The 18,548-nt window shown below is 36.1% G+C and overlaps 1 long non-coding RNA gene across 3 annotated transcripts; it reads right to left on the bottom strand.

The window, feature by feature from the left end:
• Window positions 1–10,151: 10,151 nt before the first annotated feature.
• LOC124451445 lies at window positions 10,152–17,768 on the bottom strand. Of its 3 annotated transcripts, XR_006950467.1 has the most exons (6): window positions 17,742–17,768; window positions 15,167–15,196; window positions 14,521–14,591; window positions 13,455–13,530; window positions 12,505–12,725; window positions 10,152–10,664 (listed from the first exon to the last, which is right to left on the bottom strand). It is a non-coding gene; the product is annotated as an uncharacterized LOC124451445 (long non-coding RNA). The 3 variants fall into 3 exon arrangements; XR_006950466.1 differs by lacking the exons at window positions 15,167–15,196; window positions 17,742–17,768 and adding an exon at window positions 15,244–15,265 and having other exon boundaries at window positions 14,521–14,644; XR_006950465.1 differs by lacking the exons at window positions 15,167–15,196; window positions 17,742–17,768 and having other exon boundaries at window positions 14,521–14,715.
• Window positions 17,769–18,548: the final 780 nt, after the last annotated feature.

Here is an 18,548-nt window from a genome sequence, read left to right as displayed (position 1 = left end):
AACTTTTCCTCAAGAGTCAAGACCATGTTGTGTTACGTACTTTCACCTGTGTCTAAAGTAAACTTTCCTCGAGAGTCAAGACCATGTTGTGTTACGTACTTTCACCTGGGTCTAAAAGTAAACTTTCCTCAAGAGTCAAGACCATGTTGTGTTACGTACTTTCACCTGGGTCTAAAGAAGTAAACTTTTCCTCAAGAGTCAAGACCATGTTGTGTTACGTACTTTCACCTGGGTCTAAAAGTAAACTTTCCTCGAGTCAAGACCATGTTGTGTTACGTACTTTCACCTGGGTCTAAAGAAGTAAACTTTCCTCGAGTCAAGACCATGTTGTGTTACATACTTTCACCTGGGTCTAAAAAACTTTCCTCAAGAGTCAAGACCATGTTTAGTTACGTACTTTCACCTGGGTCTAAAGTAAACTTTCCTCAAGAGTCAAGACCATGTTGTGTTACGTACTTTCACCTGGGTCTAAAGTAAACTTTCCTCAAGAGTCAAGACCATGTTGTGTTACGTACTTTCACCTGGGTCTAAAAGTAAACTTTCCTCAAGAGTCAAGACCATGTTGTGTTACGTACTTTCACCTGGGTCTAAAAGTAAACTTTCCTCAAGAGTCAAGACCATGTTGTGTTACGTACTTTCACCTGGGTCTAAAAGTAAACTTTTCCTCAAGATTCAAAACCATGTTGTGTTAGGTACCACCTGGGTCTAAAAGAAGTAAACTTTCCTCAAGAGTCAAGACCATGTTGTGTTACGTACTTTTAACCTGGGTCTAAAGTAAACTTTCCTCAAGAGTCAAGACCATGTTGTGTTACGTTTCACCTGGGTCTAAAGAAGTAAACTTTCCTCAAGAGTCAAGACCATGTTGTGTTACGTACTTTCACCTGGGTCTAAAAGTAAACTTTCCTCGAGAGTCAAGACCATGTTGTGTTATGTGTACTTTCACCTGGGTTTAAAGAAGTAAACTTTCCAGAGTCAAGACCATGTTGTGTTACATACTTCACCTGGGTCTAAAGTAAACTTTTCTCAAGATTCAAAACCATGTTGTGTTAGGTACTTTCACCTGGGTCTAAAAGTAGCTTTCCTCAGAGTCAAGACCATGTTGTGTTACATTACTTTCACCTGGGTCTAAAAAGTAAACTTTCCTCAAGAGTCAAGACCATGTTGTGTGCATATACTTTCACCCTGGTCTAAAAGTAAACTTTCCTCGAGTCAAGACTATGTTGTGTTATGTACTTTCACCTGGGTCTAAAAGTAAACTTTTCCTCAAGAGTCAAGACCATGTTGTGTTGCATACTTTCACCTGGGTCTAAGAAGTAAACTTTTCCTCCAAGTCAAGACCATGTTTAGTTACGTACTTTCACCTGGGTCTAAAAAGTAAACTTTTCTCAAGTCAAGACCATGTTGTGTACGCACTTTCACTTGGGTCTAAAGAAGTAAACTTTCCTCAAGAGTCAAGTCCATGTTAGTTACATGTACTTTTACCTGGTCTAAAGAAGTAAACTTTCCTCGAGAGTCAAGACCATGTTGTGTTATGTACTTTCACCTGGGTCCAAAAGTAAACTTTTCCTCAAAGAGTCAAGACCATGTTGTGTTACGTACTTTCACCTGGGTCTAAAGAGAGTAAACTTTTCTCGAGAGTCAAGACCATGTTGTGTTACGTACTTTCACCTGGGTCTAAAGAAGTAAACTTTTCCTCAAGAGTCAAGACCATGTTGTGTTACGTACTTTCTGCCAGTCTTAAGAAATAAACTTTCCTCGAGAGTCAAGACCATGTTGTGTACTACTCACCTGGGTCCAAAAGTAAACTCCTCGAGTCAAGACCATGTTGTGTTACTACTTTCACCTGGGTCTAAAGAAGTAGGCTTTTCCTCGAGAGTCAAGACCATGTTGTATTACGTACTTTCACCTGGGTCTGTAAACTTTCCTCAAGAGTCAAGACCATGTTAGTTACGTACTTCCTGGGTCTAAGAAGTAAACTTTCCTCAAGAGTCAAGACCATGTTGTGTTACGTCTGCCTGGGTCTAAGAGTAAACTTTCCCTCAAGAGTCAAGACCATGTTGTGTTACAATACTTTACATGGGTCAAAAAGTAACTTTCCTCAAGAGTCAAGACCATGTTGTGTTACGTACTTTCACCTGGGTCAAGAAGTAAACTTTCCTCAATTCAAAACCATGTTGTGTACATTTTCACCTGGGTCAAAAGTAAACTTTCCTCAAGAGTCAAGACCATGTTGTGTTACGCAACCTGGGTCTAAAGAAGTAAACTTTCCTCAAGAGTCAAGACCATGTTGTGTTACGTACTTTCACCTGGGTCTAAAGAAGTAAACTTTCTCGAGAGTCAAGACCATTATGTGTTGCATTACTTTCACCTGGGTCTAAAGAAGTAAACTTTTCCTCAAGAGTCAAGACCATGTTGTGTTACGTACTTTCACCTGGGTACTAAAAAGTAAACTTTTCCTCAAAGTCAAGACCATGTTGTGTTACGTACTTTCACCTAGGTCTAAAGAAATAAACTCCTCGAGAGTCAGAGACCATGTTACGTACTTTCACCTGGGTCTAAAAGTAAACTTTCCTCGAGAGTCAAGACCATGTTGTGTTACCTACTTTCACCTGGGTCTAAAGAATAAAGCTTTCCTCAAGAGTCAAGACCATGTTGTGTTACGTACTTTCACCTGGGTCTAAAGTAAACTTTCCTCGAGAGTCAAGACATGTTGTGTGCGTACTTTCACCTGTCTAAAGAAGTAAACTTTCCTCAAGATTCAAGACCATGTTGTGTTACGTACTTTCACCTGGGTCTAAAAGTAAACTTTCCTCAAGATTCAAGACCATGTTGTGTTGCATACTTTCATCTGGGTCTAAAGAAGTAAACTTTCCTCAAGAGTCAAGACCATGTTGTGTTACATTACTTTTACCTGGGTCTAAAAAGCTTTCCTCAAGAGTCAAGACCATGTTGTGTTACGTACTTTCACCTGGGTCTAAAAGTAAACTTTCCTCGAGTCAAGACCATTATGTGTTATTACTTTCACTTGGGTCTAAAGTATAACTTTCCTCAAAAGTCAAGACCATGTTGTGTTACGTACTTTCACCTGGGTCTAAAAAGTAAACTTTTCCTCAAGAGTCAAGACCATGTTGTGTTACGTACTTTCACCTGGGTCTAAAAAGTAAACTTTCCTCGAGTCAAGACTATGTTGTGTTACGTACTTTCACCTGGGTCTAAAGAAGTAAACTTTCCTCAGAGTCAAGACCATGTTGTAATACGTACTTTCACCTGGGTCTAAAGAAGTAAACTTTCCTCGAGTCAAGACCATTATGTGTTACGTACTTTCACTTGGGTCTAAAGAAGTAAACTTTCCTCAAGAGTCAAGACCATGTTGTGTTACATTACTTTCACTTGGGTCTAAAGAAGTAAACTTTTCCTCAAGAGTCAAGACCATGTTGTGTTACGTACTTTCACCTGGGTCTAAAGTAAACTTTCCTCGAGAGTCAAGACCATGTTGTGTTACGTACTTTCACCTGGGTCTAAAGAGTAAACTTTTCCTCCAGAGTCAAGAGACCATGTTGTGTTACGTACTTTCACCTGGGTCTAAAAGTAAACTTTACTCAAGAGTCAAGACCATGTTGTGTTACGTACTTTCACCTGGGTCTAAAAGTAGAAACTTTCTCGAGAGTCAAGACCATGTTGTGTTACATTACTTTCACCTGGGTCTAAAGTAAGCTTTCCTCAAGAGTCAAGACCATGTTGTGTTACGTACTTTCACCTGGGTCTAAAGAAGTAAACTTTCCTCGAGAGTCAAGACCATGTTGTGTTACGTACTTTCACCTGGGTCTAAAGAAGTAAACTTTTCCTCAAGATTCAAGACAATGTTGTGTTACGTACTTTCACCTGGGTCTAAAGAGTAAACTTTTCCTCAAGATTCAAGACCATGTTGTGTTACGTACTTTCACCTGGGTCTAAAAGGAGTAACTTTCCTCAAGTCAAAACCATGTTGTGTTACGTACTTTCACCTGGGTCTAAAAGTAAACTTTCCTCGAGTCAAGACCATGTTGTGTTACGTACTTTCACCTGGGTCTAAAAGAAGTAAACTTTCCTCAAGAGTCAAGACCATGTTGTGTTACGTACTTTCACCTGGGTCTAAAAAGTAAACTTTCCTCGAGAGTCAAGACCATGTTGTGTTACGTACTTTCACCTGGGTCTAAAAGAAGTAAACTTTCCTCAAGAGTCAAGACCATGTTATGTTACGTACTTTCACCTGGGTCTAAAGAGTAAACTCCTCGAGAGTCAAGACCATGTTGTGTTACGTACTTTCATCTGGGTCTAAAGAAGTAAACTTTCCTCGAGAGTCAAGACTATGTTGTGTTACGTACTTTCACCTGGGTCTAAAGAAGTAAACTTTCCTCAAGAGTCAAGACCATGTTGTGTTACGTACTTTCACCTGGGTCTAAAGAAGTAAACTTTCCTCGAGTCAAGACCATTATGTGTTACGTACTTTCACTTGGGTCTAAAGTAAACTTTCCTCAAGAGTCAAGACCATGTTGTGTTACGTACTTTCACCTGGGTCTAAAAAGTAAACTTTCCTCAAGAGTCAAGACCATGTTGTGTTACGTACTTTCACCTGGGTCTAAAGAGATAAACTTTCCTCGAGTCAAGACCATGTTGTGTTGTACGTTCACCTGGCCAAAAAGAAGTAAACTTTCCTCAGAGTCAAGACCATGTTGTGTTACGTACTTTCACCTGGGTCTAAAAGTAAACTTTCCTCAAGAGTCAAGACCATGTTGTGTTACGTACTTTCCACCTGGGTCTAAAGTAAACTTTCCTCGAGTCAAGACCATGTTGTGTTACGTACTTTCACCTGGGTCTAAAGAAATAAGCTTTCCTCAAGAGTCAAGACCATGTTGTGTTACGTACTTTCACCTGGGTCTAAAGTAGAAGCTTTCCTCGAGAGTCAAGACCATGTTGTGTTACGTTACTTTCACCTGGGTCTAAAGAAGTAAACTTTTCCTCAAGATTCAAGACCATGTTGTGTTACGTTACTTTCACTGGGTCTAAAGAAGTAACCTTTTCCTCAAGATTCAAGACCATGTTGTGTTACGTACTTTCACCTGGGTCTAAAGAGTAAACTTTCCTCAAGAGTCAAAACCATGTTGTGTTACGTACTTTCACCTGGGTCTAAAGAAGTAAACTTTCCTCGAGAGTCAAGACCATGTTGTGTTACGTACTTTCACCTGGGTCTAAAGAAGTAAACTTTCCTCAAGAGTCAAGACCATGTTATGTTACGTACTTTCACCTGGGTCTAAAAGTAAACTTTCCTCGAGAGTCAAGACCATTATGTGTTACGTACTTTCACTTGGGTCTAAAGAAGTAAACTTTCCTCAAGAGTCAAGACCATGTTGTGTTACGTACTTTCACCTGGGTCTAAAGAAGTAAACTTTTCCTCAAGAGTCAAGACCATGTTGTGTTACGTACTTTCACCTGTGTAAAAAAGTAAACTTTCCTCGAGAGTCAAGACCATGTTGTGTTACGTACTTTCACCTGGGTCTAAAGAAGTAAACTTTTCCTCAAGAGTCAAGACCATGTTGTGTTACATTACTTTCACCTGGGTCTAAAGAAGTAAACTTTCCTCAAGACTCAAGACCATGTTGTGTTACGTACTTTCACCTGGGTCTAAAGAAGTAAACTTTCCTCGAGAGTCAAGACCATTATGTGTTTTTACGTACTTTCACCTGGGTCCAAAGAGTAAACTTTCCTCAAGAGTCAAGACCATGTTGTGTTACGTACTTTCACCTGGGTCTAAAGTAGCTTTTCCTCAAGAGTCAAGACCATGTTGTGTTACGTACTTTCACCTGGGTCTAAAGAAGTAAACTTTCCTCAAGAGTCAAGACCATGTTTAGTTACGTACTTTCACCTGGGTCTAAAGAAGTAAACTTTCCTCGAGAGTCAAGACCATTATGTGTAACGTACTTTCACCTGGGTCTAAAGAAGTAAACTTTCCTCAAGAGTCAAGACCATGTTGTGTTACGTACTTTCACCTGCGTCTAAAGAAGTAAACTTTCCTCGAGAGTCAAGACAATGTTGTGTTACGTACTTTCACCTGGGTCTAAAGAAGTAAACTTTTCCTCAAGAGTGAAGACCATGTTGTGTTACGTACTTTCACCTGGGTCTAAGAAGTAAACTTTTCCTCAAGAGTCAAGACCATGTTGTGTTACGTACTTTCACCTGGGTCTAAAGAAGTAAACTTTCCTCAAGGTCAAGAGCATGTTGTGTTACGTACTACTTTCACCTGGGTCTAAAGAAGTAAACTTTTCCTCAAGAGTCAAGACCATGTTGTGTTACGTACTTTCACCTGGGTCTAAAGAGTAAACTTTTCGTCAAGAGTCAAGACCATGTTGTGTTACGTACTTTCACCTGGGTCTAAAAGTAAACTTTCCTCGAGAGTCAAGACCATTATGTGTAACGTACTTTCACCTGGGTCTAAAGAAGTAAACTTTTCCTCAAGAGTCAAGACCATGTTGTGTTACGTACTTTCACTTGGGTCTAAAGTAAACTTTTCGTCAAGAGTCAAGACCATGTTGTGTTACGTACTTTCACCTGGGTCTAAAGTAAACTTTCCTCGAGTCAAGACCATGTTGTGTTACGTACTTTCACCTTGGTCTAAAAAGTAAACTTTTCTCAAGAGTCAAGACCATGTTAGGTTACGTACTTTCACCTGGGTCTAAAGAAGTAAACTTTTCGTCAAGAGTCAAGACCATGTTGTGTTACGTACTTTCACCTGGGTCTAAAGTAAACTTTCCTCGAGAGTCAAGACCATGTTGTGTTACGTACTTTCACCTTGGTCTAAAGAAGTAAACTTTCCTCAAGAGTCAAGACCATGTTGTGTTACGTACTTTCACTTGGGTCTAAAGAAGTAAACTTTTCGTCAAGAGTCAAGACCATGTTGTGTTACGTACTTTCACCTGGGTCTAAAGAAGTAAACTTTTCCTCGAGAGTCAAGACCATGTTGTGTTACGTACTTTCACCTTGGTCTAAAGAAGTAAACTTTCCTCAAGAGTCAAGACCATGTTGTGTTACTTTCACCTGGGTCTAAAGAAGTAAACTTTTCGTCAAGAGTCAAGACCATGTTGTGTTACGTACTTTCACCTGGGTCTAAAGAAGTAAACTTTCCTCCAGAGTCAAGACCATGTTGTGTTACGTACTTTCACCTTGGTCTAAAGAAGTAAACTTTCCTCGAGAGTCAAGACCATGTTGTGTTATGTACTTTCACCTGGGTCTAAGGAAGTAAACTTTTCCTCAAGAGTCAAGACCATGTTGTGTTACGTACTTTCACCTGGGTCTAAAGAAGTAAACTTTTCCTCGAGTCAAGACCATGTTGTGTTACGTTACTTTCACCTGGGTCTAAAGAAGTAAACTTTTCCTCAAGAGTCAAGACCATGTTGTGTTACGTACTTTCACCTGGGTCTAAAGAGTAAACTTTCCTCGAGAGTCAAGACCATGTTGTGTTACGTACTTTCACCTGGGTCTAAAGAAGTAAACTTTCCTCGAGAGTCAAGACCATGTTGTGTTACGTACTTTCACCTGGGTCTAAAGAAGTAAACTTTTCCTCAAGAGTCAAGACCATGTTTAGTTACGTACTTTCACCTGGGTCTAAAGAAGTAAACTTTCCTCAAGAGTCAAGACCATGTTGTGTTACGTACTTTCACCTGGGTCTAAAGAAGTAAACTTTCCTCAAGAGTCAAGACCATGTTGTGTTACGTACTTTACATGGGTCTAAAGAAGTAAACTTTCCTCAAGAGTCAAGACCATGTTGTGTTACGTACTTTCACCTGGGTCTAAAGAAGTAAACTTTCCTCAAGAGTCAAGACCATGTTGTGTTACGTACTTTCACCTGGGTCTAAAGAAGTAAACTTTTCCTCAAGAGTCAAGACCATGTTGTGTTACGTACTTTCACCTTGGTCTAAAGAAGTAAACTTTCCTCAAGAGTCAAGACCATGTTGTGTTACGTACTTTCACCTGGGTCTAAAGAAGTAAACTTTCCTCAAGAGTCAAGACCATGTTGTGTTACGTACTTTCACCTGGGTCTAAAGTAAACTTTCCTCAAGAGTCAAGACCATGTTGTGTTACGTACTTTCACCTGGGTCTAAAGAAGTAAACTTTTCCTCAAGAGTCAAGACCATGTTGTGTTACGTACTTTCACCTGGGTCTAAAGAAGTAATTTTTCCTCAAGAGTCAAGACTATGTTGTGTTACGTTCTTTCACCTGGGTCTAAAGAAGTAAACTTTACTCAAGAGTCAAGAGCATGTTGTGTTACGTACTTTCACCTGGGTCTAAAAGTAAACTTTCCTCAAGAGTCAAGACCATGTTGTGTTACGTACTTTCACCTGGGTCTAAAGAAGTAAACTTTCCTCAAGAGTCAAGACCATGTTGTGTTACGTACTTTCACCTGGGTCTAAAGAAGTAAACTTTTCCTCAAGAGTCAAGACCACAAGACATGGTTTTACAAGGTTTAAAAAAAACTTTCGCGCTTTAGCGTGCTGTCAGCTGAATTATGAGATATCAAGGCCTGTTCATACGTCGCATTTTACATACGCCGAATGCATTAGAGAAAAAGAACATGAGATAAAATTCCTCATTATCTTTTAAATGTATTTGGCTCATGTAAAATGTGACGTATAAAACAGGCCCAACCTCCTACAGTTTTAATTTAAGCTTCGAATTTACGGCAATAGTTCACTCACCAATTTAGTAAATTATTTTCGAACGACTTAAAATTTTAGCATTCAAATCAAAATTCAAAAATATTGTTGTTGGCTTCCAAAGTCGAAACACATGGCGCATGCTGTAACCATGACGACGTACGTAAAAAATTTATTTTATATTATACAAATACTTTGGTGAAATGCGTCGTCAGATCTTAATGTAAATCACGACAATGAAGTAAGGCTACTTAGAATGTGAGAAGAAAATAATAGAACAGCAAGTTCTCCTTACTAGAAAAAAATTATTTCTGGTACAAAGTTTAAAGATACTGGCCTATTGGCAAAGCCAAAGCGAGGAGAAAAAAAGATAAAGTCCCCAAGGCCGACGCTATATTGACATATTTATACCACACATTAATCGCCCACGCATCTCAATGATGATGTCACGTGTTATTTTACTTTAACATCCCGTCAGGCCCTCACTTACGAAGGTTTACAATGCTCTACGAAGTTGTGATACATGATATTTTCCTTTTCCAAAGGGAATTCTTAGTTCAAGAAATATATGCTCTAGATGATTAGATGAGCAAATGAGCAGAGGAGGCAAAATCATGAGAAAACTTTGAAAATTCAGATCTCTAGACGGCTGAAAATGGCCATTTTATTAATAACTTTTTTAAAGTCATTATGTTACTTGCTGTATGAAATAGCAACATCTTAGAAAATTTTTTTTTAAAAACACTTTTTCCATGAATTAAAAGCCCAAAGGACCAAGGTGTTGATTACATAAGAAAGTTATCAAGGCTAGGAGAAGCAGAAAGTGATTAACATATACGATGAATCCCCGATCTACTGTGCTTAGAAACAAAAAGAGGGACAAAAAATTTCGTTGAATATAACCAATTTAAACCTTGCCCATTGACCAAAAGTTAAGCATACTTACGAATAAAGTTAATGTACAGTTACTATGCTTGATTATTCCCAATGGTTATTGAATTTGTTACTTTTTGAATACTTAATGAACTTCTCGGCTAACCTTGACAATTCCAATAACTTATTGACAACAAAAAACTTATTTGGTTACAACAGATAGGGTGCCTCTCCTTATTTGACTAGAAATTATTGGATAAAAAAACATCAAGTTCTTTTTCCCCATAATATCTCTAACCTGTATGTACTTTCCTATTAATGACATTGGCATTATATTGGACGTGACGATATTTGAACCTTAATTAACTTACTTGAGTAAGTCTACATTTTACCATGGAATAATGATAAAAATTTTCTATTTATGTCCTAATTTACTCTGTCTATTCCATAACAGGAGCGTAGCAAACTCGTTGATGGGGAAGGGGAGGTTCAAATTTATTAATGCATGTATTAATCTATCGAAAACAATGGATTTCAAAAAGAATTTAATCCTGCAGAACATGCATGTATGAATAAGTTCTCCCTCAATTATTGAGTTTGCTAAACAATTGCATATGGATGTAATATTTATGATCATTGTAACAATTTCAATGGTTGTAAAAAGACAAATTGTTTTTTGACATGCCATAACAAATTACAGTCATCAAAGTTCTGGAGGAACCGACATAAAATCAACATGACAGTCCATATTCTGCCTGCTGTCCTCAAAGAGACTGCTGACCTCAAGGTCCATTAATTCAAGTCCATTTGTTTCCTGGAGTAAATTGGCATCATCAATAGGATTTGTTTCCTGGAGTAAATTGGCATTATCAATATGATTTGTTTCATGGAGTAAATTGGCATCATCAATATGATTTGTTTCGTGGAGTAAATTGGCATCATCAATATGATTTGTTTCATGGAGTAAATTGGCATCATCAATATGATTTGTTTCATGGAGTAAATTGGCACCATAAATATGATTTGTTTCCTGGAGTAAATTGGCATCATCAACTTGATTTGTTTCCTGGAGTGAATTGGTATCATCAACTTGATTTGATTCCTCTGTCAGAAATTATAGAAATTATTAAAAAGGTTTTTTACTTGTTTGAAAATGTAGTCGAGAACGATATGTAGTGAGAGAAAGCCAATCTATTGGCTCGTGAAAGTCATAGTGGAATATATCGTAAACAAGCTTAAAGAAAAATGACAGAATCAAAAGCACAACCAGATTTGTCAAATGGATCACTTTAGGGCAGGCCATGTGAACTGTGAGTAGGGCTGTCCCCAGAAAGTTAATGGAGGGCTCTTATTCACATATTTAGTTGTGCACAACTAATTTCTTTTGAAAGCAATTTATTGAAAGTGCCAAGGCAACAAAAGTTTTGCAAGTTAAATTATGTTTGCAATGACTAGAACCTTTGAAATTACAGTGTACTTTCTAAAACAGTAAATGCATATTTTCGTGATTTTGACGTTTTGTTATTTCCAACTTATTTAACTTGTGACGTCATATTGCATAACGAGCTCCCACAATGTTTCAAATACTCTTCAGTTTCCTGACAACTTCAGGTTGATACTAGTAAGCAACATTAATCCCGTCACAATGAAACAAACTCTGTCGCTGTGAAGTAAAGTATCTGTAAATATACCTAATAATTTTAGTTCTCATTATGCAATGTGACGTCACAAGTTAGATATATTGGACATAGCAAGAACCTCAATATCTCAAGAAATATAAGTGATATGCATAAACTGGTTTAGAATGTCCATTGTCATTTTAAAATATCTCTTCAATAAAGTATTACTCAGATAGCAAAATTTTCGTTTCATAGGCACTTTAAGAAATGAAACAACTCGCTTTCAAAAAAATCAGTCATGCACAGCTGAATAAATGAAGAACACACCTCCCCCACCAATCAACGATTACCAGGTGGCCGTGACTGTGAGATGCATGTGTGGGGGTATCAAAAACATAGTCAGTGACGAAAAACTTTGCTAAATTGATCAAAGCGCAATACTTGCAAAAATTTTAAGTGGAAATAGGCAGTTGGACTTCCAATGGTTCATCTGATAGTTAAGTAAAATTGTTTCTAATAATAACCTTTTTAGAGGGAGGAATGTGTTACAGAGAAGTGCTTTTGAAGTAGTTCACGCACAAAAATGACAAAGCTAAAAGCAATTGAAACACATAGGATTAAAATAGGTCACATTTTGTTCAAGCAAATGAAGTTTTAGAAAGTTTGGCAAAAGCGTACACAAACAATTAGCTTCCAAATCACAGATCATTTTGTTTTCGTTTTTGAATACCTTTTTATAGCTCTCTTCAATTATGTATAAATTTCAGTTTCCAAAAAATCTGAATCATTATAAACAGAAAAATTGATGATGATTTATGTAAAATGTCATATAAAGGGAAAAACACAAATTAATCTACGATTCGGAAAATGAACGTTCGCGTAAGAATCGTCCAAATTTACTGAAACTTTATTAGTTTGAACAACATATGCCATATTTCAACCTTATGCGTTTCAATTGCAATCTATTGGTGTCATTTTTGGTGCAAGCTATTTTAAAATAGTTTCTCGGTTACAAATTTTTTACTCTAACAAAGATTATGATTTACGAAAATTTAACTGTACTAACGTAAATGGTTTGTACCCAGGCGTATCGTTACATGTTTTAGATGTAGATCGTCATGGTTAGTAGAGTCCTGAGAAAGTCAACTTGACTTTAAAGGTGACGACTGCTAAGGAAGTCAAAACGTCAGTCAACAACAACAAAAACAGTCTTTCTCATGACTCTACTAACCTGGACGATCTACATCTACAAACATGTGACAATTTGACATTAAATAAATCATTGGAAGTCAAACTAGTTATTTCCAACAAAGGTTTTTGCGAACCTTGTACGCTGATCGATTTAGCAACGTTCTCTCAACTGTGTTGTTTTTTCAATTTTCCCCAATCCTTTGGGGTAACCATTGCCTCCGTAGCATTTCTAGCACTTCAACAGGACAGCATATTGATATTTACTGTCTCGATTCAGAGACAAATCGTTCGTTCGTGAGGCCGTACTGCCACTGTAGGACTCCAATGGAATATGAATTTCAACAATCGGTTGTAACTAAAAAATACGTCAAACATGTCAAATACATTGTTAATATGAGTGGACAACAATTAATAAGAATTTATAAAATTTCAATGTTGCCAGTGAGGTGCCAGGTGTGAATCGAATTCTAAATATAAAGATAAGATCCCAAAAGATCGTGTTTGAGAAGTATATATTTAAAAAGGCAAGAATTTATTTAAAAAAGCAAGCGACGTTTCGTCTTGACTCAAGACATCTCAGACTAATTACATACACTTACTACGATGCAGTAAAGTTTCTGTTTGTTACTTTTACTTTGCTGTGTGCCCTTTTACAGGAAGCAACTATCTATAACTCCCTTTTTTTTTTCTCTTCACATCTTAAAAACTTTTAAATTGGTCTTTGGAATAGTTGGGTTGGGTAGGGAGAATGCATGCCACCTCGGCTCTTTTGATGGTAAATTTCCCTCCACTACTCATCCCCCCTTATATCTTGTACAATCTTTCTCACATTTCCTTACAATACTCAATATCAGCTTTACACTGTAAGTACACATTCACACCAACCTCACACCTTAACTATCTAAGTAATTACATCTCATTTGAAGATGTCTTGAGTCGAGACAAAACGACAAACGTTACTTGCTTTGTTTTTATAAATATGAAAGAAATCGAACACTTATGGTTATCTTTGAAACGATCTGTTGGACTCTAAAGTTTAGGTTGATAATTCAATAAAAATTCTTTAATATTTCAAACATGTTACCTTCTTCAGTACATAAAACACTGTCTAATTCTTGTTCATCAACGTTATCAACGTCGTCGTCGGCGGACATGATTAACTGTATAAAGAAAAAAACGTCAAACTAGATGAATTGGTCAATTTTGACTTCAAAATATCATTTAATTTTAATAAACATCGACTACAAATCATCTAGAGTTGCAACTACGTAATAAGTACCGTGCTTATAGCCATGCATTAAAGTCAATAACGAGCATAATTTCTGTTCAACGAGAATGATCATGACGAAGTAAGAGATTGCGAACTATACAATATCACATGTGCAAATGCGTCATTATGTCGTAACAAAACCCCATCATTCTTTGCGGACGCAGACGTGGTGCATAATAAAAGTGAAAGCCGTTAAGGAGAGTAGCATTTTGTCATTTCTCAAATAAATATGTCGATTGATGACTCTAAGCAATAGAATAAAATGCGGTCTACTGCTTTCGATACCTTAAGAATAAAATTGAATTTGAACAGATAAATTTTCACAAACTCTTTTGATTTTTGAAATAGAATTTGCCAATTTGCCAAAAACCATCATGCATGGCGCGCGTTTGTTCATTTCACATCAAAACAACTGTATAATAACATATATCAACTATTGTTATTTAAAAAAAAAAAGCAAAAACGCAACAAATATTGCAGTGATTAGTACAACGTAACATGTAACAATAAATTCAAATTTGAGAAGTGTTATGTCCCAACATTTTTAGGAGCGAATGTTTATTAAATGATTTTTATCTTCTGTCGAAGACTCGAAGATATTTCGATCTTGTAGAAGCTGCTTTTAGTTAACCTCTTAATCACAAGCAGTAACTAACGGTGATTTACATTGACTAGTCTTTGGGATCGCATGAAATTTTGCATTGCTTACAATCATTCATACAATTTATGAAACTTTTAGCAACATATAGATAGCGAATGTTCACGGAAATAATCTTTACAATCTGTGACAAACTGGAATTTGAATTTAGGAGTTCGTTCCCATGTACTTTACTTATGTCACTGAAATTCGAACAACAAATACTTAATACATGATATTTACCTTTTGATGAAAATGCTTTGCACAAATTTATCGAAATTTTTGTAAAGCGTCTTCTCCAATGAATACGATGACTAGAAAATGAAAGTATTGATCTCAGGAAGAATGTCATATGATCTCTGCGTGACTAGAAATACTATATGATTAAATATCATGTGTATAAACTCACGCTAGTTAACCTAATTTCTTTCAATAATTGACGAAAATTAGTCAATTTGATAAAAGAATTTTTGTTTTCACAAGAATTATTCCACAATATACAGCATAAGACTTCGGTTGTGAATTTTTTTATTTCACAGTAAATGCTACACGCAAGAAAATACTGGATATTAAAAGTGCTAATTTAATAGTCAATTGGTAAAGAAGTGACGACAATAAAAGTGTAGATTTTATGGGAGGTTTGGTAGTGCAGCCACCAAAGATATTAAAGAAAGTTGAAACATTGCCCAGAAAACTCAGTTCAACTGTACTACTGATTTGTTTCGCTAAAATCTGAGGGAGTTAAAATGTTTCCGACAGGGGTGTGCAATTTATTTTTGTAAGATAAATCTAAAGTTTGCGTGCCCCCCATGTACCCCTCCTCATTAAATCTGTCCATGTTTTATAGTGATTATCTTAAGCTGTAATGGAGAAAGTTTTTTTAAAATACTTTTGTTTTCTTGGATTACAGTAAATCACTCTACAAATATGAAATAAAAAACAATTTTTCATTGAAAGAAAACTTACATCGTCGATAGGGAAACAATTCTTATACTAATTCTCCCTGTACTTCATTATGATGCTCTTCCTGGTCCACCAGACAATTCCAACAGTCAAATTGAGAATCTTATTCCGCAAATAAATCCTAGTGAGGTTAACGATTATCTTCTAAGTATACCTACACACAAAGCCACGGGAATCAATGGGCTTGGTCCCAGAGTTCTAAGGATTGCAGCTCCTGAAATATCATGCTCCATAGCTAAAATTATAAATCACTGTATTGAAACTTCTACATTTCCCTCACAACGGAAAATGGCAAAGGTTGAACCTCTATTCAAGAATCAAGTAAACAAGTAAGATATTCAAAACTATCGTCCTATTAGTATTTTGCTTATTCTTTCTAAAGTCTTTGAAAGACACATCTTTAATGTAATGAACACCTACTTAACAGAAAATGCCCTTTTATACCGCTTCCAATCAGGGTTCCGTAAAAACCACTCCATGGATACTGCTTTGTTGTTTCTTCTGGACCAAGTCCTTCTTGACCTTGATAAAAACAATGTCAGCGGCTTAGTTTTTGTGGACTATAGCAAGGCATTCGACTTGATCAATCATGACATTCTCCTAGTAAAGTTAAGATCATATGGATTCCCAGATAATGTTGTAAAGCTATTGCAGAGCTATCTACTAAATCGCAAACAGTGTGTTACTGTAAATAACTCGACTTCGTCACAACTTATGCTAACGAATGGAGTTCCTCAAGGTAGCATATTAGGACCTCTACTGTTTTTAATTTTCGTCAATGATCTTCCCGAAGCTGTTGGATCGGACTCAACTATTCATGTTTAGGCGGATGACACCACATTTAAAGCCGGCGCTAAGATCGATAATCCACCTTTGGAATTGGAACGACGTCTTCAAGAATACATGGATAAATTAAGTAAATGGTCTAGCGAAAATGGGATTGTCCTAAACGCCATTAAAACCAAAGCATTCCTTATCACCGGAAAGAGGCTACATTCATCATTAGTTGATGGAAATCATCTGTCAGTGACCCTTGATGGGGCCGAAATACAACAAGTTACCTCTTATAAATTGCTTGGTGTAACACTCGATCAAGATCTTACATTTAGTGACCACATTTATTGGTTTATTGAAAAAGATAAAGAGATGCCTTCCAATAAAAGAAGGACTCTTATACTATAACGCCTTGATTAAACCCGTCCTTATGTATGGGAGCATGGTTTGGAATACTTGCGACGTTAAAGAACTCCACTGTCTCTTAAGGTTACAGAAAAGGGCTGCCCAAGTAATTCTTGGAGTGGAACCTTAATCTAGAAGTGTTGTAAACTTTAGTAAACTAGGCTGGTTGCCTTTTTTTGATGAAATCAAACTAAATAAGTGTACAATGATTTTTAAGAGCCTTAAATGCGATGTTCCGATCTACATCTGAGACTTGCTCAAGACGAGCAGTTCTGCACACAATAGGTCTACCAGACATGGCAATTTAAATTTAGTGTGTCCCAAATTTAGAAATAAGACCTAAGAAATAACGATGGTGGCAAGGCATTCAGTGTTGACGCAGTTAAGTTATGGAACAGCCTTCCTCATGATATCAAAAAAAGGCCTAGTATAAAACTATTCAAAACAGCTGTGAAAAAGCATTTTATAAGCTCATATAAAAACTTGGACAACTTTGAAACAATATTAAGTAATAGCACATTATCTAATTTTAACTTTTTATAAATTAATTTTATCTTTCTGAATATTTTTAATATGTCCTCCTATTTCTATCATAGAATTTAGTAATTATTTATATATTTACTCGTTTATCAGTTTTTTGTAATGCTGTATAATCTAGTTAGAGGGCCACAGGTTTGTCAGCTTTTCAGCTTTAACGTGTCCCCCTCTTCAAATAAAGTCCTTACTAAGTTAAAATGGGAATAATAGTATATATCAATATATGAATAATTATTTTACTTTTATTCCAATTCGTAATAGTTAAATTTTAAAGTTGCCAACAAATAGCGACACTCTTTTTTAAGCAACATTTTTCAAAGATGAAAGTTCAACATACACCATGTCATGAAGAAATTTATATTGCATACGAATGAACGTAAGTTGTGATCTAAACATGTTTTTTCTCAATAACCACATACCCAGAACTACATACGTAGTCTGTGAATTTTAGATAGGTGTGCTAAATATACAATGAAAAATATTACCTACATGAAAACTTTGCAAAGAACGTGAAAGTAGAACGATAATTAATATCTCACTTTTGGTCATATATAAGTAGCTAACGGTTTAAGCTTGTACACAGCTACATAGTATCTCTTGTAATTGTTGGCAGTATTGAGCACATGCTCTGTTCTACAGAGAAAAAAATCCCAGTCTGCTTTCAAGACATCTATCAACGGGCTTTGCTGATTTTTTAGAACTCATTTCTTTAGAAAATGTCAAACGTTCGCCACTTGTCAGTTTGTACATTATAAATTTCTTACAAATTTGTTATTTTTATATACCATCTTCAGAATATTCACTGTCTTTGCCATTATATTCAGCAGTCTTAAGTTCATTCGTTTCATTTTAAAATTCTTGACTAAAGAAATTTCTTCTTAAAGAGTTTCCAGCAAAGAGAAACATGTGCTAAAGCACAATATTTATACATGTGAAAGACAATAAAAATGTAATTTCTCAAGACAGTGATAATGTGACAAATATTGTATTCATTTCATTTACTAGTTAGAGCAATAATTAGCAATTGGGAATAATAATGTGTAGTTTTGACAAACCATAGAGGAAGATGTGGCACTGGAATTTTTGTTGGCCAGTCTTTCTTAAGTGAATTATCATAAATAATTTTTTTTTTCTTACTTTGTGGGTGCTTGGTTTATTGTAATATTGTTGTTTTATGTCAAGGACTTAGGAACTGAAACATTTTTCCCTACAACTGAACAATCTTGATGTATAACAATTTAAATATGAATGAATTATGTAAGAAAGAAACTTGTTTGAAAACACCTGTTTGGAGCATACATTTTTTTCATACAGTGGTTATTTTTGGCAATTGTGTGGGTAATGTCACAAAAATTCAAAATATAAATACTGTTTAAGTGACCTTTACTGAACAGTCCACCTATATTAAGTAGACATGGTCACCTTTTCCAAGATTCAAATTTGATTTTTCATTATTCAAAACTGTATTAAATGGTCGGGTGAATTAAAAACCCAATACATATAACAATTAGGCATTTAAAATAAACGACAACTTTTTTATTAAAAACATCAACTTATATTAAGTCAACTTCAGTAGACTGGAAAGTCGAAAC

Source organism: Xenia sp. Carnegie-2017, unplaced genomic scaffold (genome assembly GCF_021976095.1).
Source record: "Xenia sp. Carnegie-2017 unplaced genomic scaffold, XeniaSp_v1 HiC_scaffold_24, whole genome shotgun sequence".
In the NCBI taxonomy this organism is placed as follows: Eukaryota; Metazoa; Cnidaria; class Anthozoa; order Malacalcyonacea; family Xeniidae; genus Xenia; species Xenia sp. Carnegie-2017.
The sequence above is the reverse complement of the archived record's forward strand: the minus strand, read 5'-3'. Positions and strand labels throughout refer to the sequence as shown.